Source organism: Parasteatoda tepidariorum, chromosome 12 (assembly GCF_982258835.1).
Source record: "Parasteatoda tepidariorum strain Cologne lab strain chromosome 12, Ptep-v5.0, whole genome shotgun sequence".
Lineage (NCBI taxonomy): Eukaryota > Metazoa > Arthropoda > Arachnida > Araneae > Theridiidae > Parasteatoda > Parasteatoda tepidariorum.
Window position 1 is genome coordinate 23,863,190 of NC_141766.1, and position 15,001 is coordinate 23,878,190.

General features: G+C 29.3%; 1 protein-coding gene across 2 annotated transcripts in view; it reads right to left on the minus strand.

Moving 5' to 3' along the window:
• LOC107442611 (glutamate receptor 1) overlaps nt 1-15,001 on the minus strand; it is a 273,575-nt gene that overhangs the window by 207,168 nt on the left and 51,406 nt on the right. The window lies entirely within an intron of this gene.

A 15,001-nucleotide genomic window follows, 5' to 3' on the forward strand; every position in this document is an offset into this window, starting at 1 on the left:
AATTTAGGGTACTTACTAGTTGGTTGAAGTTTCCAAAAATAAAAGCTATATAGTACAAAAATGAATTTGAGAATTCTTAAAAGCGTATACCAGAGATGCCAACTTGCTCCGGACAGCAAATATATTTTTCAAAGTGGTAGTTTATCAATTGTGATTGATGGTTTAATAAATTCTATTAGTAGATATTATCCACCACTATTTCTAAATAATTCGTAGGCTTATATAATTCACCACTTTACAGTACTTAAGTCATGCTATACCTTTTAAAAAGCAAGCAAAAATAGTCAAATAATTACAAAATTCACTTTGTAGTTATTTACCGTTGTTGTTATTACCATCTATATGTACCTTTTACACTTTTTTGTTCTCGCTGAAAACGAAAACAAGATTACCGTGTTTTGCTCAAAATTTTGATTTAAGGCTATATTCAATATTTGTTCAAGGAAAAGTTAAGTTTCTTTAAATATGCAGTGATGCATTGACTCCTTTCTTGCTAAAAACCAAAATGGGTTCACTTTATCTTTCTTTCTGATAGTATTTTCTCCGCCTTTATGGGATTATTTGTCATCTCGGACATTGTTTTGTAATTTTTCCTAAACGAAATCATTTTCGTTAAAAACATTTAACGTGTAGTCGGACGGAGAAACTAAAGCTAGTTTCGTTTCAGAAACCACGAGTCGGTTGAATTTTTCAAAAATAAAAGCTAGAATGCACAAAAAATGAATCTGAAAGTGTTAAACATGTATACCTTTTATAAATTTCTAAAAATGGGGAATAATGGGCTATAAGAAACTAAAAATGGGGAATCCAATAGTCGTTATCAAGACACATCTATTGGTAAAAATGCGATATTTCTGAATAAATAATAATTATCCTAAGATAAATATATATTTATATATACATATATATATGGATTTAAAAAATTATTTAAAATAGTGTTAATCAGCATATTAAGCGGCATATATTTAAAGAGAAACAGAAAATGTGATTAGATACATTTTACTCTCCACTTTAAATATAAAAATAAAATCTTCCAGAAAAATCAGGAGGAGTTGGCAGGTATTCATCTAGGTAGGAGCATAAAGGGAAGATATATGCTAAAGTGGAATCTATTCCATGATTATCACAGTAACATTTTTTTTTCTTATCTGTTATCTAGCGATAGCCCTTTAGCCTAAATACTTGATTCATGGCAAGGTAGTTGAAGGATCTCAGATTCTTGCTTATCTGCAAAATGTGTTTTAGCTATTTGAGCCAAAAAAAGTTTGTAAAACTCTTTTTAATTGACTGAACTGTCCATGAACAGTCATTTTGCATCTACATTCTTTACACAATTATTTTTTAAAGATTTTAACAGAAATTCAGTGTTAAATCAAATTTAGGCTCTTAGTAACAAAAGTTAAAGTTACTTGTTTAACATTAAATCAATTATTTTAATAAATGTCTGCACAAGAAATATTGTTCCATTAAATTAGGACTCTTAAAAATAATTTCTTCTGAGTTACGTTATAAGCAATTTAAGATTTAAGCATTTAATTATTTTTTTTTAAAAAAATAGAGCGTCATGTGGCTCCCATAGTGTAAGGGGTGATAACATTTTCATACTGTGTTTTGCTTATTATTTAGAGCTGTGTCATCCTCAGTACTCTCTGTACTCAATAATTTTTCAACAAACAATTCTGACATTTTCAAAATATGCATTGCTAAAATAATTGCAAAGCTAAAACGGTGGAACAGATAACAGTGGTGATTCACAAACATTGGGGTACGTTCTTAGAGGGTGAAGTATAGGCAGCAGGGGAGTTAGGTGGTAACTAGTTAAGGAGATTTCTTTACTTATTATGATTATTAATGTACTAACACTTAAATACTTTCAGAGGGCGAATGAAAGTCTTTAGAAAGATCAGATTTTTAAAGAGAATTTAAATTCTGGATTTTTATAATGTAATTACTTCTCAAATGATGTTATCCCAATAACTGTGTATTGGCAAAATCTAATAAACCCCATTCGGCATATTTATCAAATTTTCTTGATTAAATAAGACATGTAGGGTTTCTTCAGCTGTTAAAAACTGGTGCCAATTTCATTTGAATAAAGTTCCGATTTTCTTTGCAACTTTCCCTTTAGCAGCAAGAATTCTATTTTCCGCTGTTACAAAACTGTTTTATAAAAATTGAAATAACTTAAAATGCCTGTTTATGAAGACGGCACAGCTCGAAATTTGTCTTAAAGAAAATGTACAGAGCTTAAAATGTGTATTTTAGAAAATGGACTATACGATTTAAGACAATGGCCATAACACAGAAGGCGTATTTAAAGAAATGGACAGAACTAAAAATTTATTCCGCTTTTTAAACTACTGTTATAAATATTGTATTAAAAAGGAACTAACAAGAGATTACAAAATAAATTTTAATGCATACACCACTTTGTTCAGTGCTCAAAATAAACAACGAAACACCATTATTACATTTGAGCTAAGGATCAAGATATCGTATGCGAACATGCAGACTTAATTGTTCAAAGGAATCACCTTAATACGCTAATTTCAAAGTGAACACGATATTTAATTTTACGAAATTAATACTACATACACATATTTTTTTTTTCTATGAATTTGGTTTCTAAAGCATTAAAATATGGGGAAGAAGTAGTCGCAATATGGAAAATATGTTTCTGTTTAGACTATAATTTTACCATAAGAATGGCTAAAAGCCTGATGCCATTCATGCAATTTTTAATATTTGCGTATTTCAGAGCATCTTTGTAATTATTTTTAAAAAAATGCTCGGAATAATAAAAAAGGTTTTTTCGAAACAAGTTTCCAGAATATTTTCGAAAACCATTTGTTTATTTTTCTAGCTTACTTCAAAGTTCGAGTTTCTATATTTCTAAAAAATATTAAGTTTTGGAGGACGAAATCTAGATTTTGACGAGAATCGATTATCCAATCCGTTTCCAATTAATCTAAGTAAAACATGTTTTTTAAATTTTCTCTTCTCAGGAATCCAGCTACAATTTTTGATATTGTAATTTATAATTACGTAGGTTGAAATATTGCAAAAATAAGTATATCTCATGATTAAAAATTCCGTATATTATTAATAAAAAAAGTTTTGAAACAAATAATATTTTCAGTTAAAATTATTATAGTTATTATTTTTTTATTTCATTTTTTAACACTAATTTAAATAATTTTAATTTTTTTGACTTACTTATTTCACATTGCAAAATTACACAATAAGAGTGACAATACAATATACGGGATAAGGCATACAATTCATATACATACATAATGGGACATACAATATACGGGAGTCTATTCTTTTATAGCAACGAGTAATTCATAAAAATAGCAGAAAAAAATAGACTGACTTTCGGACCTTTTGAAATACTAGATTAACACATACATAACTGTACTGCACAATTGTGCATTATCAGGCTATATATTTACTAAATGAAGGTCAAAAATCCAAAATGTTTTACTTTAGAATCGATAAGAAACACTTGTCTTTTATAATAATTAAACTTATTTAAATTTCATTGTATATTTATTTGCAGTTACGGAAAAAGCCTGTGCAAGTTCTAATAAGTTATAGCTAATATATTTTAATTTGTTCTTGATTCGACACTTATTTAAATATTTCTACTTTTCGCATACTAACTTTACATTGCAAAATTCTAAAATCAGAGGGGAAGACATACAGTATACCAGAGTATGTTTCTTTATAGTGACTAAGTAGTTCAAAAAAAATAGAATGAAAACAGACAGCAGATTCGGAATTTTTGAACTACTACAGATTATGAATTATTCTTTCTTTGGTTTTTAAAATCTCTCTGAAGCATATCGTAAAAAAATGTAGAGGTACTTAAAATGCATTTTTGAACCTATACTTCTACAAAAAATTTCTGTTTAATATTCTCCAATGGTAAGCGATAAAAAAGAAACGCAACTGAAAATTATAGTTGGTTCAGATCTATAAAAATTCTTTTTGGCTTCAAAAATATTGGAAACAATTTCTGAAAAAGAAATGGAACAATTCGCATCTTTTTCCTTGAACATACATAAACTAGCGAATGATTTTCAATCTTGAAATGTTGAATATTTTTGCTCCCGAAAAAAAAAATCAACAGAGTAAACTTGAAGGAAAGCAGCCTGAAAGTATGAGACTTAGAACGAAAAAAAATTCTTTGGAATAAATTTAAAATTAAACAATATAAGAAAGAAGAAACTAAAGGCTATCGAAACCAGCCAATAACCACTCCACTTCTAAGTTGGATTCTGGAAATATATCAGAAAAATAATCCCTCGAAGGCTTGAAAAAATATAACCAACAAAAAAACTGAAGTGAATATTTGAAGAATTTCGAACGAGATTCCAAGAAATGCAAATAACCGAAGCATGAAGAATACATAAAGACAAGGAGATATTTCAAACTGAATATGGATAAAAAAAATTTTTTTTTCATGAATAAACACATTTCTTATGTATCTGATACTTACGTACTGAGAAACTTTTTGATGAATGCGTGTAAAAGAGCTACACGTTTCAACACGATTTTTATGAATACATTCTTAGAAATATTTATTCTTGCATATTTTCTTTTGAATATATTATTGCTTTTTGAAATTAAACATGTGACAACTACAGCGATTCCTTTGATATTTTCAATAAATAAATAAAACCCCTCATTATTTCAAATAATATAGGTAACAGTGAGTATTTGTAACACTTCATTTTTTAAAAAATTGTTACATCAATGTTTTTTATTTGTAATTTCTAAACAATCAAAATTTTTGAGTTACCTTACGTCCAGGTTATGTACTCCAGCTCGGAATGAGTTTATGTACTAATATATATATATATATATATATATATATATATATATATATATATATATATATATATATATATATATATATATATATATATATATATATATATATATATATATATATATATATATATATACGGAAAATTGGAAAGGCTCGTAGAGTAAAATCATTTCAGGTATAACTAGTTTTCAGGAGGAGCTAACCCATTCTTTTTTTAAACTATTCAATATCTACTTTAACATCATCATCATCAAAATTTATCTGGGTGCCTGGGGCTGTTAGCGGCCTTTTTCCTATATCTACTTTATCTTGGAAAAGAAGCAGTTATATATGGTAAAATTATAAAAGAAATCTTGATCGCTACATATATTTTATTTTACTTGAAAAAAATACTTGAAGGATATGTCTTTGGTACCAGTTTTTGTTCTTTTTTGTCTTGCTATCGATATAAGGGCTTTCAGCCATAATATATATAAAAAAAAATTTCAATGCAATTTAATCATTAATAACTGACTGGAAATTAATTTTTTCTGAAAAGAATTTTTGAAAAATACATGTTTGCATAAAATATATTTTTTTCCCTTAGATCAAATATATATATATATACTAAACGTAATTTCAAATCTTTCAACCTTTTTTACCCAAGGTGTAATTAAGTAGTAGCAAATTTAGAAATTTATTATAGAGAAATAATGTTATGTATCTCAAACTGCATTTTTACTTTATTCAGTAATATTTAAATCTGAGAGCACTCAAAACATTAAAAATGATAAAATAACTCTAAGTGTGCTGCGGTATTTTTTTAAAATACTAGTTAAGGTACTAAAATGAAAATCCACTTTTCAAATATTTTTTTAATCATAATATGCATTTTTAATTCAGTTTTATACTTACCTAAAATTTATGAATTTCTTTGGCTGCCCAACCTTAACCCTTTCGCGCCGACTCTCACAAATACGTGAAAGCATAAAACCGTATCAATCAGGGTAAAAAGATAAAACAGGTAATCAAAGTATTTATTTAGCAGTTTATTTGTGGGCGGAGTTATAATTGTTTGATTTATTTAATTCACCATTACTTTGTTCAAAATAAAACTATTTAGTTACACTTTGAATTAACATTGATTATATATATGATTAAACTAACTATAATTAAAGTAAAAGCAAAGTAAGTCTGTCAAATTAGCAACGACTACATTTAAGTTACCGTTTTTTATTTAATTATAACTTGATTCTGATTTTGTAGGAATGCTTTTCTGAATCACCCGTCCCCAAGGGGTTAAGGCATTACCTCCTGTATCAAAAAGCCTCCACACGGTCTTTTATAAGTAGTACACGCAGACTATTTAAAAAGCGAATCAGTTGTGCGCATGAACCCAAAACCTGTTATAAAAGTAATTGAGAGAAATTTACTATATATATTTGAGAATTGAATCTGTAGTGGTTGACAAGTGAATAAGACAAACCAATAACATTCATAAATATAAAAAAATTTAACTCATATATTTGCTACCACTTTCTTATTTTAACTAGATTTTGTATTAAATGACTCCTTCGGAAAGTGGATATCCTTCACATTGTGATCGGACTGCCTGTAAAAATCCGTGTGGGAGGCTTTCAGTTATAGGAGGCGTTGGTTAAGGCAATGATAAACGTTTCAACTTTGAATTCATGTCCTTCTATCAAAAAAGAAAGAGAGTTGTTATGTAGTTCTTTTTTAAAATTATTTTGCAAAATTATCAAGCTTTTGGACATCATAATGTATGAGGATCCTAGAAATGAACTAAATTAACTTACATGTAGCTTATTTTCTTTTTTGTGCTAGTTAAATATTGACGACATTCATTTCAATTAAGCAAAATACTCTAGCATTTTTCTTTTTTTATGCTTTTATTAATTCGAATGCTTTTTAATATATTCACTCATAAGTTCAATTTATTCACTCAATATGTTCAATTCTATTTTCTAGCCATCCAGTGTATAAGATTTTGGAAATGTATGAAATAAAGCATTAAGTGAAAAGCTAAGTAAAAAATAAAAGAGGGTATAGCATTTGTTTTTCTTTTTTTTTTTAAGAAAAAAAAAACAAGTGCGTTTACCGACTTTCTCCAGACTGTAAGTTTATTTAAGGCTCCAGGTTATTTATTTTTCTCCTTCTAGTTTGAAATGACACCATCAAATAGAAGTCAATTTAAAAGTGTTTCAAATAGGTAGCAAGAGTTCTGGAGAAATGTTTCAAAAAGGTAGTCGCAAAAATATTTGATTTCAACTGACCTATTTTACACAGTGTTTTCTTAAACGTTAAGGTCTGTAAATAAAAATATAGATGTGGAGGAATTATTATTAATAGATGAGTACTATTATAACTCATTAAAGCTAAACTGATAAAGTAAATTAAACAAATAGTTAAAAAATTATGATTTTATGAAAAAAATATGATCATGAAAAGCCATTAACCGTATACTAGCCAGCTAACGCTGCTATGGAAAACCAGGTGAATTTAAGATAGAGGGGTGCTCTACTTGTTTTTCAGTGGCGCCATTTATGGCCAAAAATAGGATTTCAGATACGCACGTCACGGCAAGTTTCAACAGGTGGAACCCATTCATACTCCATTCATTCATCCACAGATCTTAATTTTGGCCTTAACCAGACAACGATCAATTTCTGAATCAGTTCCCCAGAGGTATTGATTTGCTATGGGAGCTTGGAGGACTTTGACACCCCAACAGATTTAACGTGCACCGTTCATTATTTCATACACGGGGATTATTTTGCGCTAAAAGAAAAAAGTGCCTTTATGAAAAACATGGTAGCAGGTTTGCATTTAAATTATCGCTTTGAACTCTGATGTCCCCTCTGAGGAGCCATCAACGAACTCCACTCTAAACTTAAATTTTTTAATACATTAATAATTAGTTAACGAATTATTTAAAGAAATTTAAAAATGTTATAAAAATACTGCATTGTATATTTTATGGAATGGGAGTCTAAAAATTAAAAAGTGGTAAAAATATAATTTATATCATGCGAGTTTTCATAATAACGGTTCATCCGATCATACATTGATATTATTGACGATATATGTTTTAAACAAAATCTGCTAAGTTATTCACTTAAAAAAATATAATGAACCAAATAAAGTCTTTCAATTTATTCAGTATTTTTTCTTTTATTTTCAAGATATAAAATATCCACTATTTTTTTCCCACATCTCAAAGAACTTAAACAACGATATTTATGAGCTGTGACCCTGGCTCCCAGCTCATAAAACAAGGGAAGATCAGAATAACTATTAATGAATAGGAACATTTACAAAACGCTACTACATTAACCCGTTTTGTCCCGAATTTATATATTGAAATGATACAAAAAGTGGTTTTATGGAAAAGTGGTATGATAGATTATCGAAATTAATTGGGTTTTCTACAGTTAGAGCATTCAAAAAGTCTTTGATAGGTCAAAAAGTACTTACTTTTTTACTTTTATTTACAAAAATTGGGCACCTGGGCCTCTTAGCGGCCCCTATCCCATACATCTAGAAATTTACAGAAAATTTATAGTAATAACATTTTGAATTTAGCAGTCTTAGTGGTAGCTAATAGAAAAACAAGCACTTTGCTTGAGTAAATATAACATTTGAATATCTGATTCATCGAATCTAAGTTGACATATATAAATATAAACATAATTTGACATATATATACGTAAGTTGACATAAATAAATATTAACATAAATTGATACATATTTCACTAATTAAATTTCTATATTTTAACTAGCACATATTTAATTATGACATACATTGAAGTTCATTTGAATACATTGTGGTAGCCATAAAAAAATCAAGCCGTTTGCTTGTGAAATAATAAAACAATTAAAAATTCAATATGACAAATTGACGTTTTTACATAACATTAGAAATATTGATTTAAAATAAAGATATAACATGATTTGATATGTACAATAATTGATTTCAAAAAGTACTTGCTCCTTAAAATTCTGGATCTAATCAGAAGTAACTAAATTATTGTGGTATCTGAGAATCTTTTAATTCACCCAGACAAATGAAAATACTGAAGGAAGTTTCCCACCACAATGAATGTCTTTGAAAAAAGGAACTGTCCTAAATATATGACGCTGAGCGTTAACCGGTTAACCTGTTAGCACCCAGCGTCATATCTATTGGACAGTTTCCTTTTTCAAAAACATATATTGTGGTAGGACAATTGTTTCAATTTTGTCTATTATCTAGGGGAATTAAAAGTTTCCTTTCTACCATAATTTATTAGTGATTTAAGTATCCATCACTAGCTGTATAACTGTAAGATGCAGGGACATTTCGAACTGAAATGGTATCAAAATGTTGATATTAGCCATTTAGTTAAATAGCCATTTAGTTAAAATAATGATACAAATTTTTTCATAAAACCACTTTTTGCACCACTTCAATATAAAAAGTCGGGATAAAACGGGTTAACTTGTAAAATGTACAAACTTTCGCAGTTTCTCCTTTCAGAACGATAAAAACTGGTAACTTAATAATATCCTTTTTTTAAGTTTTTTTTTCAGGGAAGATAAGGTATATTATTGATCATTTATACCATTTTATAACAAAATGTCTATCATTATATAACATTACCAGTTTATAAAAAAATGTCTTTTTCCAGACATTACAAAGTATAGCGCAAACAAAATAACTCAGCGAGGAATCATTTAAGCAAATGTTTAGGACCTGGTGACCAATATGCAAACACTTTGAGCTGTTACCTTTCACGCATTTTAAGTCAGAGTTTTATTTTCCAATGTCAGCAGACTTTAAGATTTGATGGTTAAGCTTTATTTAATATGCGAAGAAACATTTGAATAATAATTTTTATCACTTCATTATGAACAGTTTAAAAGCAACATATTTACCTTCTTGCACTTGAAGCTGTCTTTCTGCCGCCAAAGGCATTTTTTCTATCTACTACTTTGTTAGCATTTTTATATCTCATTCAGTTAAAAAAATATATTAAGAAACACGAAATTATATTTGGTACAAGGTACATTAATTCTAATACATTAATTCAAGGTACATTTGGTACATTAATTCTAATTAAATTAACTGTAAATTAGCAACAATACGAATGACAAAAATAACAATATGAATTTCGGCACTATACAGAGATGCCAACTGCTCCGGACGAGCTATAATCATTCAAAAAACGGTAAACTACCCCAAACAAAAATTTGCAAATAGCGGTTTAATTGTGTTAACTTTTCAAATGGTGTAACACGACCTAACAACAACAAAGTGGCAAATTATCTAAGTCTTCGGATTATTTAAAAATAGTGGTGGATAAAAACCTAATAAATTGAATTTATTAAACCAAGAATCACAATAGATAAACTACCACTTTAAAATATATATTTGTTGTCCGAGCAAGTTGGCATCTCTGACTATATACAAATATGTGCCATGACGCTTATATGGCCTCCTATGTCCCTTACACTTATATGAATAATTTAATCGAGAGAAACTAAAAATAACAGAATAATATTAAAGAATCTATGATGAAAGGACTGATGAATAAAAGGACTTAGATATGAGACTAAACTTAGAAATAAACGTAATTTAAGTCCTCTCTTTGATCTAACGTACTTCTTTGTATTGATAAAACCCTCATGTCGCAAAAGAAATAGCTGAAATGACCTGAATCGGAAATTGTAAAATATAAAGAAGGGACAAAAATCGCAACGATTTAAGATTGTCTGGATTGTCGAACATGACCATTCCTCAACTTTTGACATACACTGGAGTAGGGGACATGCTCGAATGACGCAACTATTTCTAACCTTTGAATATGTACATATATTAACCTTTTCATCTCTTTTTTAAGGATAAAAAAAACGTGAAAAAAAACTTAATTTAAATTTCAAATCAGAAGAAATAGGATCGGTAGATTGGCGTCAGATTGATGAAACGGGTCCATTTTATTTCTAAAGATATTACTCAGCATAAGTTGAAGTATTTATAATCACGTTTAGAAGGTGGCTTTAATGTATGCTAATGCTGAATGGATGTACATTTTTAAATTTATTTTATTTCAGATCGTATTTTATTTATAAAGTGCCTTTTTGATGAGAAAGCATTTTATAATGCAGTAAGCGGCGAGCATGCATAATTTATTATACCAGAAACGTGATCTATAGAGTTTTATATATGGTGAAATACTTCTTTTTTCCAATTTTATGTGGGTATTTGATTCCAATAGGATTTTTCTAAAACTTTTAATCAGAGTTTCGGTAGCTCTTTAGATAATACTAAAAAACAATGTTTTTTTCTGTTGCATGAGACTTTTGAACGGATATTAGATATGTTGGCGTCGCTGTTTTCAAATCTGCTATCGATTTCTCTCTACAAACTACTGTTTTTATGTTTTTGACCCATGTGTTTCTAACCAGGGGCTCTACCATGCGCTACTAAAAAAGGAATGGAAATTCCCGGCGGGAAAGTAAAACAGCAAAAGTTTGCTTCCATGAAGGTGGGTGCCCACTTTGATCAGCCTGCGTCGGAACCAAGAGTTCACGGTATCGGTCCTCGTTAAACTGTTCTACCGTAAAGTGATCTATAGAGTTTTTTATATGGTGAAATACATCTTTTTTCCTATTTTGTGCGGATATTTGATTCCTATAGGATTTTTCCGAAACTTTTAAGCAGGGTTTCGGTAACTCTTTAGATAATACTGAGAAACAAAGTTTTTTTCTGCTGCATGAGACTTTTGAACGGATATTAGATATGTTGGCGTCGCTGTCTTCAAATCTGCTATCGATTTCTCTCTACAAACTACTGTTTTTATGTTTTTGACCCATGCGTTTCTAACCAGGTTGTCAGGCTACCAAAGCAGGGGAGCCATCCCCTCTGCAGGGGATCAAAATTGCAGAGGCATGTCTTTTGATCATCCTCAGAGATGTTTCCCAGACCGCGGCCAATAGCTCACTGTGCAGCAGCTCTAACGTGACGTAAATAAAGTACCTATACCTACCTACTTGGTTCCATGGACGCTTAATACCGTACTATCAACACTTGCTTTGAATCAGACATTCCGCGACAAGTGGTCCTGAGGGCGAGGCAAAATTAACCAATCACACAGTTTACTTAAAAATTTTCTTTTCAAGTGTAGCTAAATTAGCTTGAAAAAAAAACGAAACTGAATAAGTTTGTAAGATTAAGAATTGAGCTTATGCTATATAAATTTTTCTTGTTTATTTGTTGTTTTTTTTGTAATGTTTCTGCCTATTTATGTTTTTTTTTTCTTTTTTTAAACTGGCATATTATGTATCATGTATAATTCATAACATAAAACCATTTTTTCATTAATAAATATTTCAGATATATTCTTTATTTTCTTATAATTATCCTTAAAAAGTACAACTTGTAAAATAACGTATATATTTTAATAAAGTTAAATGAAATATTTTATTCCTGAGTACTACATGTGGATAAATCACTCATTATACTTGTTTCTTAATCATAACTGATTAACAGAAGGAAATCAAATTTTCTCGAACAAAAAGCAACGTTTGCTTATTGCTCTTCTAGAAATTAATTAATTGAATTTCAGAAAAGTTAATTTGCTATACTTTTACTTTGCAACAATATGCATTTAGTTACTACTTTTGTTATTACTTTGTTTTATTTTTTACAGTATTAGAGTGATTGTTTTTACTGATAATTAAAAAAATATGTTCACATAAAATTATGTTAATTTATTGATTTGTGTAAAAAAATTTCTCGTGATTTGTAAAATCATTTTACGTATAAAATACTTATAAAAGCATAGATGAGAGAGCTACTTCCACAGCTTTTATATTATATATTTTAATTGAAGAGTGAAAATAATATTTTTTTAAAATTAGTAAATATATATTTCATAATTATTTTTCGAATCATTTTTATTCTAATTACTTTTCCCGTCATTCTTATTAGCATCTTTTATTGTAAATACATTGTTTTCTTTATAAAACATAGCTGTATGGAATTCTTTTAAATGTGCTGCCATTTCTGCATCGTATAGAGCAGCATCGTACTAAATGAAGTGAAAATACTGTTGAATTAAAAAGTTATATAGAGATGGTTAATAAAGATTAATAGAGCATTAAAAAAAGTAATAATAGGAACTTCAAAAAGAGGTATAGGACAGGGATTAAATCCCATAACATAGAAATAGTCACTATTATCATATAATGAGACTTCAAAGTATAATTTATATTTCGTTATCCGTAATTTCTTAGTTAAATCTAAAAGTATCTTTTCGTTCACACGTACTAAGTAAGCAAAATATTCCTATTTCAATTATCATCTTGAAAATTGTTCGGAGACGTTTTTCCTTAAGGAATTTTGTTATATTTTCTCGTGTAATAGAAAGAAATTTAAAAATTAATCGATGCCATATCGTATTTAGTCCTCAAAAATCATTATCCCATCCAAAAATGAGGATTCTGGGTAGTGGATAGACCTACTAGGATTCTAGTTAGTTCCGGCTGGAAAGAAAGAAAGAAAAACTGCTTGAGTTTCTTATCAAGAAACAGTTTCCAGGAGGTTAATGGTACCGTAAAAGAAATTCCTGCTTAATGTGACGTCATTTTTCATTTAACTTGATTCCCAGGAGCTCATACTAGTGTATCATGATATAAAAAAACTTATTTAAATCAATACTTTGCGTCCCTACTTTTCTGCTACGTTGGGAGCGGTACGAAGAAGGCAATAATACATTTCAGTTTATGATGCGACATGTATAGTCATAAGATTTTCGCCATAAGTGTTATTTCCAACGGAGCAGACAATTGTGTATGCATATAAACCAATATATTTCTTAACGTAAGCTAAACGTAATTTATATTTCAAATGGGAATGGAAAGAAGTAGGATCAGAAGATCAGCGTCAGATTGACGAAATGTGTCTTTTTTATTTTTAAAGGATGTCACGCAATATAAGTTGAAGTATTTAAAATCACGTTTATAAGGTGGCTTTAATGTCTGCTATTATTGAATAGAGGTACGTGTTTTGGAGGATGGTGGTCACCTTATAATTGAGACATACGTCCCGGAATCATGTTTTCCGGTAAGTAACTTCCAGGACGTGTTTGTTCTTGATTATCAAAAGGACGTAATGTTTCATCCCAATTACTAATGGACGTGTTTGTTCCTGATAATTCAGCAAATTCCGTTAGTGCTTACTAGTAATATTCTAGCCAATCCATCATATTTACCAATTCTCCCGTCAGATTTCTAGCTTTTTTTGTATTGAATAGAACTTTTTTTGCTAATGATAAAGAAAATAGAAATGTGTTAGACAGACAACTAAATAAGTTCGAGAAGGATTATATATTTAGTTTATCTTAAATACACACTAGTTCTAGAACTAAATGGCACTTATATATTTTCGTAGCTTTAACCAAATTTTACTTCTTAATTCTCCCTGAAAAGCAGCCGGATTATTCCGTTTGATCAAAATACCTGATTTACTTCGCATTAATTAAAACAATTGCAGAGATGCCAACTTGCTCCGGACAGAAAATATATATTTTAAAGTGGTAGTTTATCAATTGAGATTCTTGGTTTAATAAATTTAATTTAGTAGAATTTTATCCACCACTATTTCTAAATAATTCGTAGGCTTATATAATTCACCACTTTTGTGTACTTATGCATACATAGCAATAGTTCAAAACATCAACAGATTACAATCCCAACTGCTTCAACTACAATACCAGACTTGAAATCTGAACCTAGTACCTAATGTTGACAATAGATTCACAGCCATCTTTTCTATAGCCTTAAATTCAAACCTGCTACCTCATGTGGACAATAAATACTCAGCCATCTTTACTATAGCAAGTTGCTTCGAATTATTTTCACTCTCTTTTCAGTTAAACAAGCAAGGTGCTTACTTTACAATATCAGTCACCCCAGAGACTCTGTATACAAACTGGTTATATTTCCTAATTTTACTGTAATTTCACGATGAATGGGATATGGCTCTTCTGCGCGGCCCAGGTGCCCAGCTTTTGTTAAATAAAGTAAGTACTTATGCATAGATGCCAACTTGCTCCGGACGGCAAATATATATCTTAAAGCGGTAGTTTCTCAATTGTGATTTTTGGTCTAATAAATTCAATTTAG